Source organism: Palaemon carinicauda, chromosome 39, assembly GCF_036898095.1.
Source record: "Palaemon carinicauda isolate YSFRI2023 chromosome 39, ASM3689809v2, whole genome shotgun sequence".
NCBI classification, from domain to species: domain Eukaryota; kingdom Metazoa; phylum Arthropoda; class Malacostraca; order Decapoda; family Palaemonidae; genus Palaemon; species Palaemon carinicauda.
This window is the reverse complement of record NC_090763.1, coordinates 37,649,064-37,662,975: the sequence shown is the minus strand read 5'-3', so window position 1 is coordinate 37,662,975 and position 13,912 is coordinate 37,649,064. Positions and strand designations below refer to the sequence as shown.

General features: G+C 46.5%; 1 protein-coding gene across 1 annotated transcript in view; it reads right to left on the bottom strand.

Annotated features, from left to right (window-relative positions):
* LOC137631124 (tRNA (uracil-5-)-methyltransferase homolog B-like) overlaps nucleotides 1-13,912 on the bottom strand; it is a 173,596-nt gene that overhangs the window by 145,569 nt on the left and 14,115 nt on the right. The window lies entirely within an intron of this gene.

The following is a 13,912-nucleotide window of genomic DNA, read 5'->3' as shown; positions in this document are numbered from 1 at the left end:
TAAATTCAGCTGGGAACTAAAGGGATATTCTGAAAAATATTCAGAACCATGTAATGAGTGCAACAAATGCTCCAAGGGTGTTAAGTATTAAGAATTATTAAAGCATAAAATACCACTTTAAACATTTAGGTATTCACAAAAACAAATAAAAAAAGGAATTATGGACTTGAAAAAATAATCCATATTGGATTTCCTCATCAAGGTACACCTTACAACTTTGGACCATTATCTTCAAGCGATAATTGATACATTCCACAACAGCGAATACCCCAACGTCTTTGTTCTATGATATAAATTGCCAAAATTATATTCAGACAATATATTATTCATACCATGTGGGAAACCTTTGGTTCAGACAAACCCTTGTTTTTTTTTTTCTTATTTCAATAAGAAGTTTTCATTAATATATTCTAGAAATTAAGGTGTAAAATGTTATTTTGATAATAAAATAATTTTTTAATATACTTACCCGGTGATTATATAGCTGCAACTCTGTTGCCCGACAGACAACTCTAAGGTAAAAACTCGCCAGCGATCGCTACACAGGTTGCGGGTGTGCCCAACAGCGCCATCTGTCGTCCAGATACCCAGTACTCAATGTAAACAAAGACTCAATTTTCTCCTCGTTCCACTGCGTCTCTATTGGGGAGGAAGGGAGGGTCCTTTAATTTATAATCACCGGGTAAGTATATTCAAAAATTTATTTTATTATCAAAATGTTATTTTTATAATAAAATAAATTTTTGAATATACTTACCCGGTGATTATATAAGCTGCAACTCTGTTGCTCGACAGAAAACTCTACGTTAAAAATCCGCCAGCGATCGCTATGCAGGTAGGGGGTGTACTTCAACAGCGCCATCTGTCGTGCAGGTACTCAGTACTCAATGTAAACAAAGAACTCAATTTTCTCCTCGGTCCACTGCGTCTCTATTGGGGAGGAAGGGAAGGTCCTTTAATATATAATCACCGGGTAAGTATATTCAAAAATTTATTTTATTATAAAAATAACATTTTTCAATATTTAACTTAGCCGGTGATTATATAAGCTGATTCACACCCAGGGGGGTGGGTAGAGACCAGCAATAAATGTTTACATTATTATGAGCTAAGGATTTTTATTTCATTTTAGCAGTTATCAAAATAACAAACTTAAAATAAATAAGTACCTGGTAAGGAAGTCGACTTGAACAATTACTCTGCCTTTTTAAGTACGTCTTCCTTACGGAGCCTCGCGATCCTCTTAGGATGCTGAGCGACCCCTAGGAGCTGAAGTATCAAGGGTTGCAACCCATACAACAGGACCTCATCAAAACCTCTAATCTAGGCGCTTCTCAAGAAATTACTTTGACCACCCGCCAAATCAAGTAGGATGCGAAAGGCTTCTTAGCCTTCCGGACAACCCAAAAACAATAATAAAACATTTCAAGAGAAAGATTAAAAAGGTTATGGAATTAGGGAATTGTAGTGGTTGAGCCCTCACCCACTACTGCACTCGTTGCTACGAATGGTCCCAGAGTGTAGCAGTTCTCGTAAAGAGACTGGACATTTTTAAGATAAAAAGACGCGAACACTGACTTGCTTTTCCAATAGGTTGCGTCGATTATACTTTGCAGAGATCTATTTTGTTTAAAGGCCACGGAAGTTGCGACAGCTCTAACTTCGTGTGTCCTTACCTTCAGCAAAGCTTGGTCTTCCTCATTCAGATGGGAATGAGCTTCTCGTATTAACAGTCTGATAAAATAGGATAGTAAAGCATTCTTTGACATAGGCAAAGATGGTTTCTTAACTGAACACCATAAAGCTTCAGACGGGCCTCGTAAAGGTTTAGCTCGTTTTAAATAGAACTTAAGAGCTCTTACAGGGCATAAGACTCTTTCTAGTTCATTTCCAACCATACGATAAGTTTGGAATATCGAACGATATTGGCCAAGGCCGAGAAGGCAGCTCGTTTTTGGCTAGAAAACCAAGTTGTAGAACATGTAGCTTTTTCTGACGAAAATCCGATGTTCTTGCTGAAGGCATGAATCTCACTGACTCTTTTAGCTGTGGCTAAGCATACCAGGAAAAGAGTCTTTAAGGTGAGATCTTTCAGGGAGGCTGATTGTAGCGGTTCGAACCTGTCTGACATAAGGAATCTTAGTACCACGTCTAAATTCCAACCAGGTGTAACCAAACGACGCTCCTTCGTGGTCTCAAAAGACTTAAGGAGGTCCTGTAGATCTTTATTGTTGGAAAGATCTAAGCCTCTGTGACGGAAGACTGATGCCAACATGCTTCTGTAACCCTTGATAGTGGGAGCTGAAAGAGATCGTTCTTTCCTCAGATATAAGAGGAAGTCAGCTATTTAAGTTACAGAGGTACTGGTCGAGGATACTGATAATGACTTGCACCAGTTTCGGAAGATTTCCCACTTCGATTGGTAGACTCTAAGGGTGGATGTTCTCCTTGCTCTAGCAATCGCTCTGGCTGCCTCCTTCGAAAAGCCTCTAGCTCTCGAGAGTCTTTCGATAGTCTAAAGGCAGTCAGACGAAGAGCGTGGAGGCCTTGGTGTACCTTCTTTACGTGTGGCTGACGTAGAAGGTCCACCCTTAGGGGAAGTGTTCTGGGAACGTCTACTAGCCATCGAAGTACCTCGGTGAACCATTCTCTCGCGGGCCAGAGGGAAGCAACTAGCGTCAACCTTGTCCCTTCGTGAGAGGCGAACTTCTGCAGTACCTTGTTGACAATCTTGAACGGAGGGAATGCATATAGATCTAGATGTGACCAATCTAGGAGAAAGGCATCTATATGAACTGCTGCTGGGTCCGGGATTGGTGAGCAAAATATTGGGAGCCTCTTGGTCATCGAGGTTGCGAAGAGATCTATGGTTGGCTGGCCCCAGGTGGCCCAAAGTCTCTTGCATACATCCTTGTGGAGGGTCCATTCTGTTGGAATTATTTGTCCCTTCCGACTGAGACAATCTGCCATGACATTCAAGTTGCCTTGGATGAACCTCGTTACTAGTGATATGTCTAGACCTTTTGACCAGGTGAGGAGGTCCCTTGCGATCTCGTACAACGTCAGAGAGTAGGTCCCTCCTTGCTTGGAGATGTACGCCAAAGCCGTGGTGTTGTCCGAGTTCACCTCCACCACTTTGCCTTGAAGGAGAGACCTGAAGCTTTTCCAGGCCAGACGTACTGCCAGTAGCTCCTTGCAGTTGAAATGCATTGTCCTTCGACTCGAGTTCCATAATCCCGAGCATTCCCGTTCGTCTAATGTCGCACCCCAGCCTACGTCCGATGCGTCCGAGAAGAGAACGTGGTTGGGAGTCTGAACAGTCAGGGGAAGACCCTCTCTTAGGTTGATATAGTCCTTTCACCAAGTCAGACAAGACTTTATCTTTTCGGAAACCGGGATCGAGACCGCTTCTAGCGTCTTGTCCTTTTTCCAGTGAAAAGCTAGATGGTATAGAAGAGGACGGAGGTGTAGTCTTCCTAGTGACACAAATTGATCCACGGATGACAGCGTCCCTACCAGACTCATCCACAGCCTGACTGAGCAGCGTTCCTTCTTCAGCATCTTCTGGATGGATAGCAGGGCTGGGGGCTGATCGTCTTGTTCAGCAACGTCCTCATCAGAGGGTTCCTCATCCGAAACTGATGAGGAAACGGCAACGGAGTGGGCAACGTCTGACTCGCTGAATCCGGTCGCACTGGTGGATGCGTGACGGAGCCGGACGCAATATCATGGAACTGCTGCACAGTCTGTGAACTGTCAACAACCATGGGTGCGCGAGGAAGCACAGCGTCAACCCGAAACTGTCTAGACCGTCTGGGTTGTGCAGTCAACACCCTACCGGGTTGCTGAGGTTGACGCACTGCGTCACAACAAGTCACCTCTGCTGGTTGTTGAACGTCCTGAACGTCAACAACCACCTCCGAGCGTCGCTTAACGTCAACGTGCGGCTGGCAACCCACACTGGGTCGCATCGGTGGAGGAACCACCTCAACTGGCAGACGCGAGTAGGTTACCTCAGCGTCAACAGGGCGCACAACCGACCGGTTGGAAGGTTGTTGGCCAGAAGGTTCTTCTCCGCATTTAAGTCCTCTATCAAGGACGCAAGCTTGGACTGCATGTCTTGCAGCAAAGCCCATTTAGGGTCTACGGGAGCAGGTGTGGCAACAGACGGGGTTAGCGACTGAGGCGGAACCGTTTACCATCCCTGAAAGCCTTGTTATGCGTGACATAATAGTACAGCAAAACTTCAAAGGCTCGACAACAGCTGAGAAGTTGACCTGTAAACAACTTGGAGCGTCTCCTGGCTAGGCGCCAGGGAGAGTCTACCAGAATTGAGAAGTCTATCTGGGCAGAGGCATGAACTCCCAAGCCGAGAACTTCTCTCGTGTCATATCAGACTCTCGCTCTATAAACCAGTTTAAAAGAAGGGAAAGCAAAGGCTGTATCCCCCAAACTCCTCCTGGTGAAAAACCAGTCGCCTAGCCAACGTAACGCTCTCTAGGAGAGCGAGAGAGCACTAGCTTAAAAACAACGGCTTCGAAGTAGCTAGGCCTAGTGTAAGTTCTGACGTTTAGGCGAACGAGGAGCAGCAGTTACAAGATCCGGACGAAGATCCTTAAAAAAATCATCATGATTTAATTAAAGTCCATAGGAGGCTAAGCAGCTTAAGGCTCCTTTCCATCTGACAGAGTCCTCAAGGGAATATCAGTAGGAGGGAGAACAGCAACTTCCTCATCTACAGGAACCTTGTCCGATAAAAGCTGAGTCTCTCACTGGTGCATTAGTAGCGGACCAGAACGCAACGTCATGTAACTGCTTGACAGTCTGTGAACTGTCAACAACTGAACTGTCAACCACAACAGGTGCGTGAGGACGTACAACGTCCACTCGAGACTGCTTTGACTGCCTAGACTGAGCAGTCAAAACAACTCTAGAATGCGGAGGTTGACGCACAGCGTCAAAACAAGTCAACTCCGATTGTTAGTGAACGTCTAGAACGTCAACAGGAGCATAAGCCAGTGGCCTAACGTCCAAATGCGGCTGAAAAACCACACGAGACCGCATCGAGTGTGGTTCTAAACAACCTGACTGACGTGACTAAGCTACGCCAACGTCAACAGTAAGCACAAAGGAACGTTAGGTTGGCTGAAAGCCAGGATATCGATGAGATAAACGGCTAGACTCAACGGACTAATCGACAGAATAGTCTTCCATAAGGGAGGCAAGCATATACTGCATGTTTTGCCATACAACCCCTTAAGGATCAACGGAAATGGTTGTGGTAATAGACGAGGGTAACGTCTGTGACCGCAACACTTTGCCTACAAAAAAAGACTTTCGGAATCTGTGTTACGCTTTTGTTAGGCGGCGAGCAGTTATCCGATGACTGCATAGGGTCAGAGCTGTCCTAATGGCTGTAACCAGGACGCTGGACCTGTCCTGAAAGGACTGACTTTCGCTTAAGGGCTTCGAAACCTTGTGACAGGTTTCTTATGCGAAAAGCCTACGGATGGCGAGGAGAAACAACGTCTCTCTCGTCTTATGGTAGGGGAGATCTTGGTAAGAAACACCCGATACCATAGAGGGAAAACGTCTGTTCGTTGGTCAAGGCCTCTCGAACCCATAAGTCTTTTGACATTACTTCTCCCCTGGGCTTGGGAGCTTGCAAGAGGTCCCGGACTAGGTGAATGACAGGCACGAACAGACGAACCCTCGGACGCAACACTGTAACACATTGCGCCTCGGACGCAACACTGTAACACTCTGCGCATATCACTTTATCACTTCGAATTTCTGTTTTGCACTTATTTCTACCTGAAACACGACATTCTACCCTTCATTAAAAGGTAGTAATTGCGAAATTAGTCGTATAATGCAAGCTCATAATACCAGCAAAAAACAGAAAACATATTTTAAGATAAAAAGAAAAATCAGTGGCTGGGAAAGAGACTAAACACTAGTTCATATAACTACGTTTTCAATCTCTCACCGCACATAGCCTGGGGACGAGAATAAAAACCTAAAAACGTTTTATCCTTCCTCCCCGTACAGAGACTAGGGACGAGAGTAACACGAGAACAACGTTACCCGCTTGAACGGAACGTTTTCTCTCCTCTCTCTCCCTCCGTCTCTATCTCTCTCTCTCTTTCTCTCTTGATTTCGCACCTAAGAGAAGAGCCCAATTATATATCGTCAAAAAAACATGTTATTTGACTAAAGGAAAAAACTGAAAGGTTTTTCAAATAAAAAGTTCCTTTAAATTAGAATTTAAAACATTTAAGCTAAGAAAGAATGAACAAAACGTCAGAATCGATTTACTCTTACTGCAAAGTGAAACCGTGATACACTCTCTCTCTATCGTAACGATAGAGCGCATGTTGAACGTCCTGAACGTCAACAACTGCGTAGCATAAAAAACTTAACGTTAGTTCATCTTTGAAAACAGTACGAAGACTATCAAAGAAAATCTTTCATAAAATATTACATTTGAAAAGTTTTAAATCCTTTAAAAGCTAAAGACGATATAAAGGGTTCAATGTTGATTAACTTCGGTTTCCAAGTTAGGACCGCCTACTCTAAGGAAAGGTCTATATAAACAAAGCATTAAAATTTATTTTATATGTTTATAAAAAATGGAAAGTTAATCGAAGAGGCCTAATAAAGGCGGAGAGATATAAAATATATAGAGGAAAATCTATAACGTGATAAGATAATTACTAAAAGCCTAAACACACTTCCGTCTAAGGGAAGGGTCGGCCATTTAAAAGTGAAAGAAAGTCCATACTCTCTTTGTCACCATAATTAAATCTATCCAAAACGAGTTCAAGTTTTGAGATGAAGATAAAACACCTGCATAGCGAAAGCTCAAAACTAGAATAGTGTACTTCACCAATAGTTGTGAAAACAAATCCAGTTAGCAACAGCAAATTAGTAGGTCTTGCCGGTAGCCCGACAGAGAGAAAATTGAGTTCTTTGTTTACATTGAGTACTGAGTACCTGCACGACAGATGGCGCTGTTGAAGTACACCCCCTACCTGCATAGCGATCGCTGGCGGATTTTTAACGTAGAGTTTTCTGTCGAGCAACAGAGTTGCAGCTTATATAATCACCGGCTAAGTTAAATATTGAAAAATGTTATTTTCCTTAGTAAAATAAATTTTTGAATATACTTACCCGATGATCATGTAGCTGTCAACTCTGTTGCCCGACAGAAAAATCTAAGGTCGGGATACGCCAGCGATCGCTATACAGGCGGGGGTGTACACAACAGCGCCATCTGTCGAGTAGGTACTCAGGTACTTCTTGTCAACAAGAACTCAATTTTCTCCTCGGTCCACTGGTTCTCTATGGGGAGGAAGGGAGGGTCCTTAAATTCATGATCATCGGGTAAGTATATTCAAAAATTTATTTTACTAAGGAAAATAACATTTTTCAATATTAATCTTACCCGATGATCATGTAGCTGATTCACACCCAGGGGGGTGGGTGGAGACCAGCATACATGTTAACATTAGAAGCTAAGTATCCCGTATTTCATTTTAGCAGTTATTCAAAATAACAAACATAAAATAAATAAGTACCTGGTAAGGAAGTCGACTTGAACCATTACTCTGCCTTTTTAAGTACGTCTTCCTTACTGAGCCTAGCGATCCTCTTAGGATGCTGAGCGACTCCTAGGTGCTGAAGTATGAAGGGCTGCAACCCATACTAAAGGACCTCATCACAACCTCTAATCTAGGCGCTTCTCAAGAAAGAATTTGACCACCCGCCAAATCAACCAGGATGCGGAAGGCTTCTTAGCCTTCCGTACAACCCAAAAAACAACAATAAAAGCATTTCAAGAGAAAGATTAAAAAAGGTTATGGGATTATGGGAATGTAGTGGTTGAGCCCTCACCTACTACTGCACTCGCTGCTACGAATGGTCCCAGGGTGTAGCAGTTCTCGTAAAGAGACTGGACATCTTTGAGGTAAAATGATGCGAACACTGACTTGCTTCTCCAATAGGTTGCATCCATAACACTCTGCAGAGAACGGTTCTGTTTGAAGGCCACTGAAGTAGCGACAGCCCTAACTTCATGTGTCCTTACCTTCAGCAAAGCAAGGTCTTCTTCCTTCAGATGAGAATGGGCCTCTCTAATCAAAAGCCTGATGTAATAAGAAACTGCGTTCTTAGACATCGGTAAAGCAGGTTTCTTGATAGAACACCATAAAGCTTCTGATTGTCCTCGCAATGGCTTTGTACGTCTTAAATAGTACTTAAGAGCTCTTACTGGGCAAAGTACTCTCTCTAGTTCGTTCCCCACCAAGTTGGACAGGCTTGGGATCTCGAACGACTTGGGCCAAGGACGAGAAGGAAGCTCGTTTTTAGCCAAAAAACCAAGCTGCAAGGAACATGTAGCCGTTTCAGATGTAAAACCTATGTTCCTGCTGAAGGCGTGAATCTCACTGACTCTTTTAGCTGTTGCTAAGCAAACGAGGAAAAGAGTCTTTAATGTGAGATCCTTAAAAGAGGCTGATTGAAGCGGTTCGAACCTTGCTGACATCAGGAACCTTAAAACCACGTCTAGGTTCCAGCCTGGTGTGGTCAACCGACGCTCTTTTGAGGTCTCAAAAGACTTAAGGAGGTCCTGTAGATCTTTGTTGGTGGAAAGATCTAAGCCTCTGTGGCGGAAAACCGCTGCCAACATGCTTCTGTAACCTTTGATCGTAGGAGCTGATAGGGATCTTACATTCCTTAGATGTAAAAGGAAGTCAGCTATCTGCGTTACAGAGGTATTGGTTGAGGAAACTGCATTCGCCTTGCACCAGCTTCGGAAGACTTCCCATTTTGACTGATAGACCCTGAGAGTGGAAGTCCTCCTTGCTCTGGCAATCGCTCTGGCTGCCTCCTTCGAAAAGCCTCTAGCTCTTGAGAGTCTTTCGATAGTCTGAAGGCAGTCAGACGAAGAGCGTGGAGGCTTGGGTGTACCTTCTTTACGTGCGGCTGACGCAGAAGGTCCACTCTTAGAGGAAGAGTCCTGGGAACGTCCACTAGCCATTGCAGTACCTCGGTGAACCATTCTCTCGCGGGCCAGAGGGGAGCAACCAACGTCAACCGTGTCCCTTCGTGAGAGGCGAACTTCTGTAGTACCCTGTTGACAATCTTGAACGGAGGGAACGCATACAGGTCTAGATGGGACCAATCCAGAAGAAAGGCATCCACGTGAACTGCTGCTGGGTCTGGAATCGGAGAACAATACTTCGGGAGCCTCTTGGTCATCGAGGTAGCGAATAGATCTATGGTGGGCTGACCCCACAGGGCCCATAGTCTGCTGCAAACATTCTTGTGAAGGGTCCACTCTGTGGGGATGACCTGACCCTTCCGGCTGAGGCGATCTGCCATGACATTCATGTCGCCCTGAATGAACCTCGTTACCAGCGAAATCTTTCGATCTTTTGACCAAGTGAGGAGGTCCCTTGCGATCTCGAACAACTTCCTCGAATGAGTCCCTCCTTGCTTGGAGATGTACGCCAAGGCTGTGGTGTTGTCGGAGTTCACCTCCACCACCTTGCTTAGATTGAGGGACTTGAAGTTTATCAAGGCCAGATGAACTGCCAATAGCTCCTTGCAGTTGATGTGAAGTGTTCTTTGCTCCTGATTCCACGTGCCCAAGCATTCCTGTCCGTCCAGTGTCGCACCCCAGCCCGAGTCCGATGCGTCCGAGAAGAGCCGGTGGTCGGGGGTCTGAACAGCCAATGGTAGACCTTCCTTGAGAAGAATGCTGTTCTTCCACCACGTCAGTGTAGACCTCATCTCTTCGGAAATAGGCACAGAGACTGCCTCTAGCGTCATGTCCTTTCTCCAGTGAGCAGCTAGATGATACTGAAGGGGGCGGAGGTGGAGTCTCCCTAACTCGATGAACTGGGCCAGCGATGAAAGTGTCCCTGTTAGACTCATCCACTGCCTGACTGAACATCGGTTCCTTCTCAGCATGCTCTGGATGCATTCTAGGGCTTGACTGATCCTGGGGGCCGACGGAAAAGCCCGAAAAGCTCGACTCTGAATCTCCATACCTAGATAGACAATGGTTTGGGAAGGGACGAGTTGGGACTTCTCTATATTGACCAGGAGACCCAATTCCTTGGTCATATCCATAGTCCATCTGAGATTCTCCAGACAGCGACGACTTGACGAAGCTCTTAAAAGCCAGTCGTCCAAATAGAGGGAGGCTCTGATGTCTGCCAAGTGAAGGAATTTGGCCACATTCCTCATCAGTTTGGTAAACACAAGAGGTGCCGTGCTTAGGCCAAAGCACAGGGCTTGGAACTGGTACACGACCTTTCCAAAGACGAACCTTAGGAAAGGTTGGGAGTCTGGATGGACGGGGACATGAAAGTATGCGTCTTTCAGGTCTAACGAGACCATCCAGTCTTCCTTCCTGACCGCTGCTAGGACCGACTTCGTCGTCTCCATTGTGAACGTCTGCTTGGTGACAAGAGCATTGAGAGCACTGACGTCCAGCACCGGTCTCCAACCTCCTGTCTTCTTCGCTACCAGGAAGAGACGGTTGTAGAAGCCCGGGGATTGATGGTCCCGGACTATGACTACCGCTCCCTTTTGTAGCAAGAGCGACACCTCTTGATGCAAAGCTAGCCTCTTGTCCTTCTCCTTGTAGTTGGGAGAGAGGTTGATGGGAGAAGTTGCTAGAGGGGGACTGCGGCAGAACGGAATCCTGTACCCCTCCCTTAGCAACTTCACAGACTGAGCGTCTGCACCTCTGTTCTCCCAAGCTTGCCAGAAGTTCTTGAGCCTGGCTCCCACTGCTGTCTGGAGAGGTAGGCAGTCAGATTCTGCCTTTTGAGGACTTGGAACCCTTCTTCGATTTGCCACGATGACTGTCGGCACGGGTACCTCCTCTGCTGGAGGTTCTGCCACGAAAGGGCGGGATGAACCTAGACGCTGGTGTGTCCATCCTAGGTCTAGGCACGGAAGGTAAAGCTTTGGCCTTACGTGCGGAGGACGCCACCAGGTCATGGGTATCCTTCTGGATCAACGAGGCAGCCATCCCCTTGATCAGCTCTTCCGGAAAGAGACACTTGGAAAGCGGAGCAAACAACAACTCCGACTTCTGGCAAGGAGTGATCCCAGCCGACAAGAAGGAGCAAAGATGTTCTCTCTTCTTAAGCACTCCCGACACGTACGAAGCCGCAAGTTCACCGGACCCATCCCGAATGGCTTTGTCCATGCTAGACATGATAAGCATGGCAGAGTCCTTATCCGAAGGGGAAGTCTTTCTGCTTAACGCTCCCAAACACCAATCGAGGAAGTTGAAGATCTCAAAAGCACGAAAGACTCCCTTCAACAGATGATCCATGTCAGAAAAGGACCAGCAAATCTTAGATCGTCTCATAGCCAGCCTGCGGGGAGAGTCAACCAGACTTGAGAAGTCGCCCTGGGCAGAGGCAGGAACTCCCAAGCCGGGTTCCTCTCCCGTGGCATACCAGACGCTAGATTTGGAAGCAAGCTTGGTAGGCGGAAAGATGAAAACAGACTTTCCCAGCTGCTTCTTGGACTGCAACCACTCTCCCATAACTCTCAAAGCTCTCTTGGATGAGCGTGCGAGTACAAGTTTGGTGAAGACAGGAGCTGCTGACTGCATGCCCAGAGCAAACTCGGAGGGAGGAGAGCGAGGGGTTGCAGACACGAACTGTTCCGGATACAAGTCCCTGAACAAGGCAAGGACTTTCCGAAAGTCTAAGGAGGGAGGCGTAGACTTGGGTTCTTCTAAGTCGGAGTGCGGATCGTCCAAATGCGCAGCTTCGTCATCAGATACTCCATCATCCGAAAGCTGAGGAGGAAGTGGCAAAGGTGGAGCAGAAAGCTGAACGGCTGAATCCGGCAGCACGGGTGCATGCTTAGCTGCTGCGGATCCAACATCATGCCGCTGCTGGTCAGTCTGCGAGCTGGCAACAACAAAAGCAGAGTGCTGGTGCGTGGGAGGGACTGCCGTGGGTTGCGGAGCATGCCGCATGGGTTGCGGAGCATGCCGCATTGTGTCAAAACACGGCAGCTCGACAGCACCTTCCCACTGCTGATGCGGTAGCTCACGCATGTCAACGGAGGGAGCAGCATGAACATGCGACTGGCAGGGTGGACTGCGCAACGGTGGTGGAGCTCTCACAGGTGGAGTGTGGGAGCAGGCAGCCGCAGTATCTGCTGAGCGCACAACCGTGGCAGGTTGTAGGTTAACTGGTGCAGTGTCAACCTTCTCAGCACGATACTCCTGCATAAAGGAAGCAAGCTGAGACTGCATAGTCTGCAGCATGGACCACTTAGGATCTACCGTGGTTGGTGCGGCAACAGACGGAGTAGTTGCCTGCTGCGGAACCACTCTACCTCTCTTGGGAGGTGTGCAGTCTTCGGAAGACTGCGGCGAGTCCGAACTGACCCAGTGGCTACACCTGGGCCGTTGGACTCGCTCGGAAGGGACCTTACGCTTGAGAGGTCGTGAGACCTTGGTCCAACGTTTCTTCCTCGAAACTTCTTCCACAGACGAGGAATGATAGGGCTCATTCGTCTGTTTGTGGATGGGACGATCTCTGACAGATACGTCCGCAACCACTGAGAGTACATCCGTACGCTGATCAAGGCCTGCCGAACCCTTTGGTCCTTAGACATTGCTTCTCCCCTGGGCTTGGGAGCTTGCAAGAGGTCCCGGACTGGGAGGACGACTGGCACGAACAGATGTACCCTCATACGCAACACTGACACTGACACTTTTCACTTCACTTGCACTCACTACACTTCCCACTGCACTTTGCGCTTTCAACTCTTTGACATCTGCCAAAACTTGATTCCGGTCATTAGCTAATGACTCCACTCTGTCACCAAGAGCCTGAATGGCACGCATCATGTCCGCATTGGAGGGTTGAGCACTAGTAGCAGGGTCGGGAGTCACCACTACAGGGGAAGGAATAGGTTGAGGGGCATGGGGAGAGGAAAAATCAAAAGAGCGAGAAGAACTCCTCCTGATCCTATCCTTCTCTAGCCTACGTGCATTCTTTAGGAATTCGTTAAAATCGAATTCCGAAAGCCCAGCGCATTCCTCACATCGATCTTCCAATTGACAGGATTTACCCCTACAATTGGAACAAACGGTGTGAGGATCTATGGAGGCCTTCGGAAGACGCCTAGAACAAGCCCTAACGCTACACTGCCTGTACTTAGGGACTTGAGAATGGTCAGACATCTTGAATTGTAGAAATAGTCAAGGGGGAATTCCAAAATCTAGCAAAGTTCATTAACAATTAATCCAAATCTAATCAAAAAGCTTGATAAGCTAAAGATAAAGGTTCCTGAATAGCGAAGGCTAAAATCTAGAGCGAATACATCACCAAAATCGTGAAAAACAACTCCAGAAACAACAGCGTATCCAAGTAGGTCTTGCCGGTGGCACGACAGAGGAAAAATTGAGTTCTTGTTGACAAGAAGTACCTGAGTACCTACTCGACAGATGGCGCTGTTGTGTACACCCCCACCTGTATAGCGATCGCTGGCGTATCCCGACCTTAGATTTTTCTGTCGGGCAACAGAGTTGACAGCTACATGATCATCGGGTAAGATTAATATTGAAAAATAACATTTTTCAATATTTAACTTAGCCGGTGATTATATAGCTGATTCACACCCAGGGGGGTGGGTAGAGACCAGCAATATATGTTTACATTTTTATGAGCTAAGAGTTTTTATTTCATTTTAGAAGTTATCAAAATAACAAAAACAAAATAAATAGGTACCTGGTAAGGAAGTCGACTTGAACAATTACTCTGCCTTTTAAGTACGTCTTCCTTACGGAGCCTTGCGATCCTCTTAGGATGCTGATCGACCCCTAGGATCTGAAGTATCAAGGGTTGCTACCCATACAACAGGA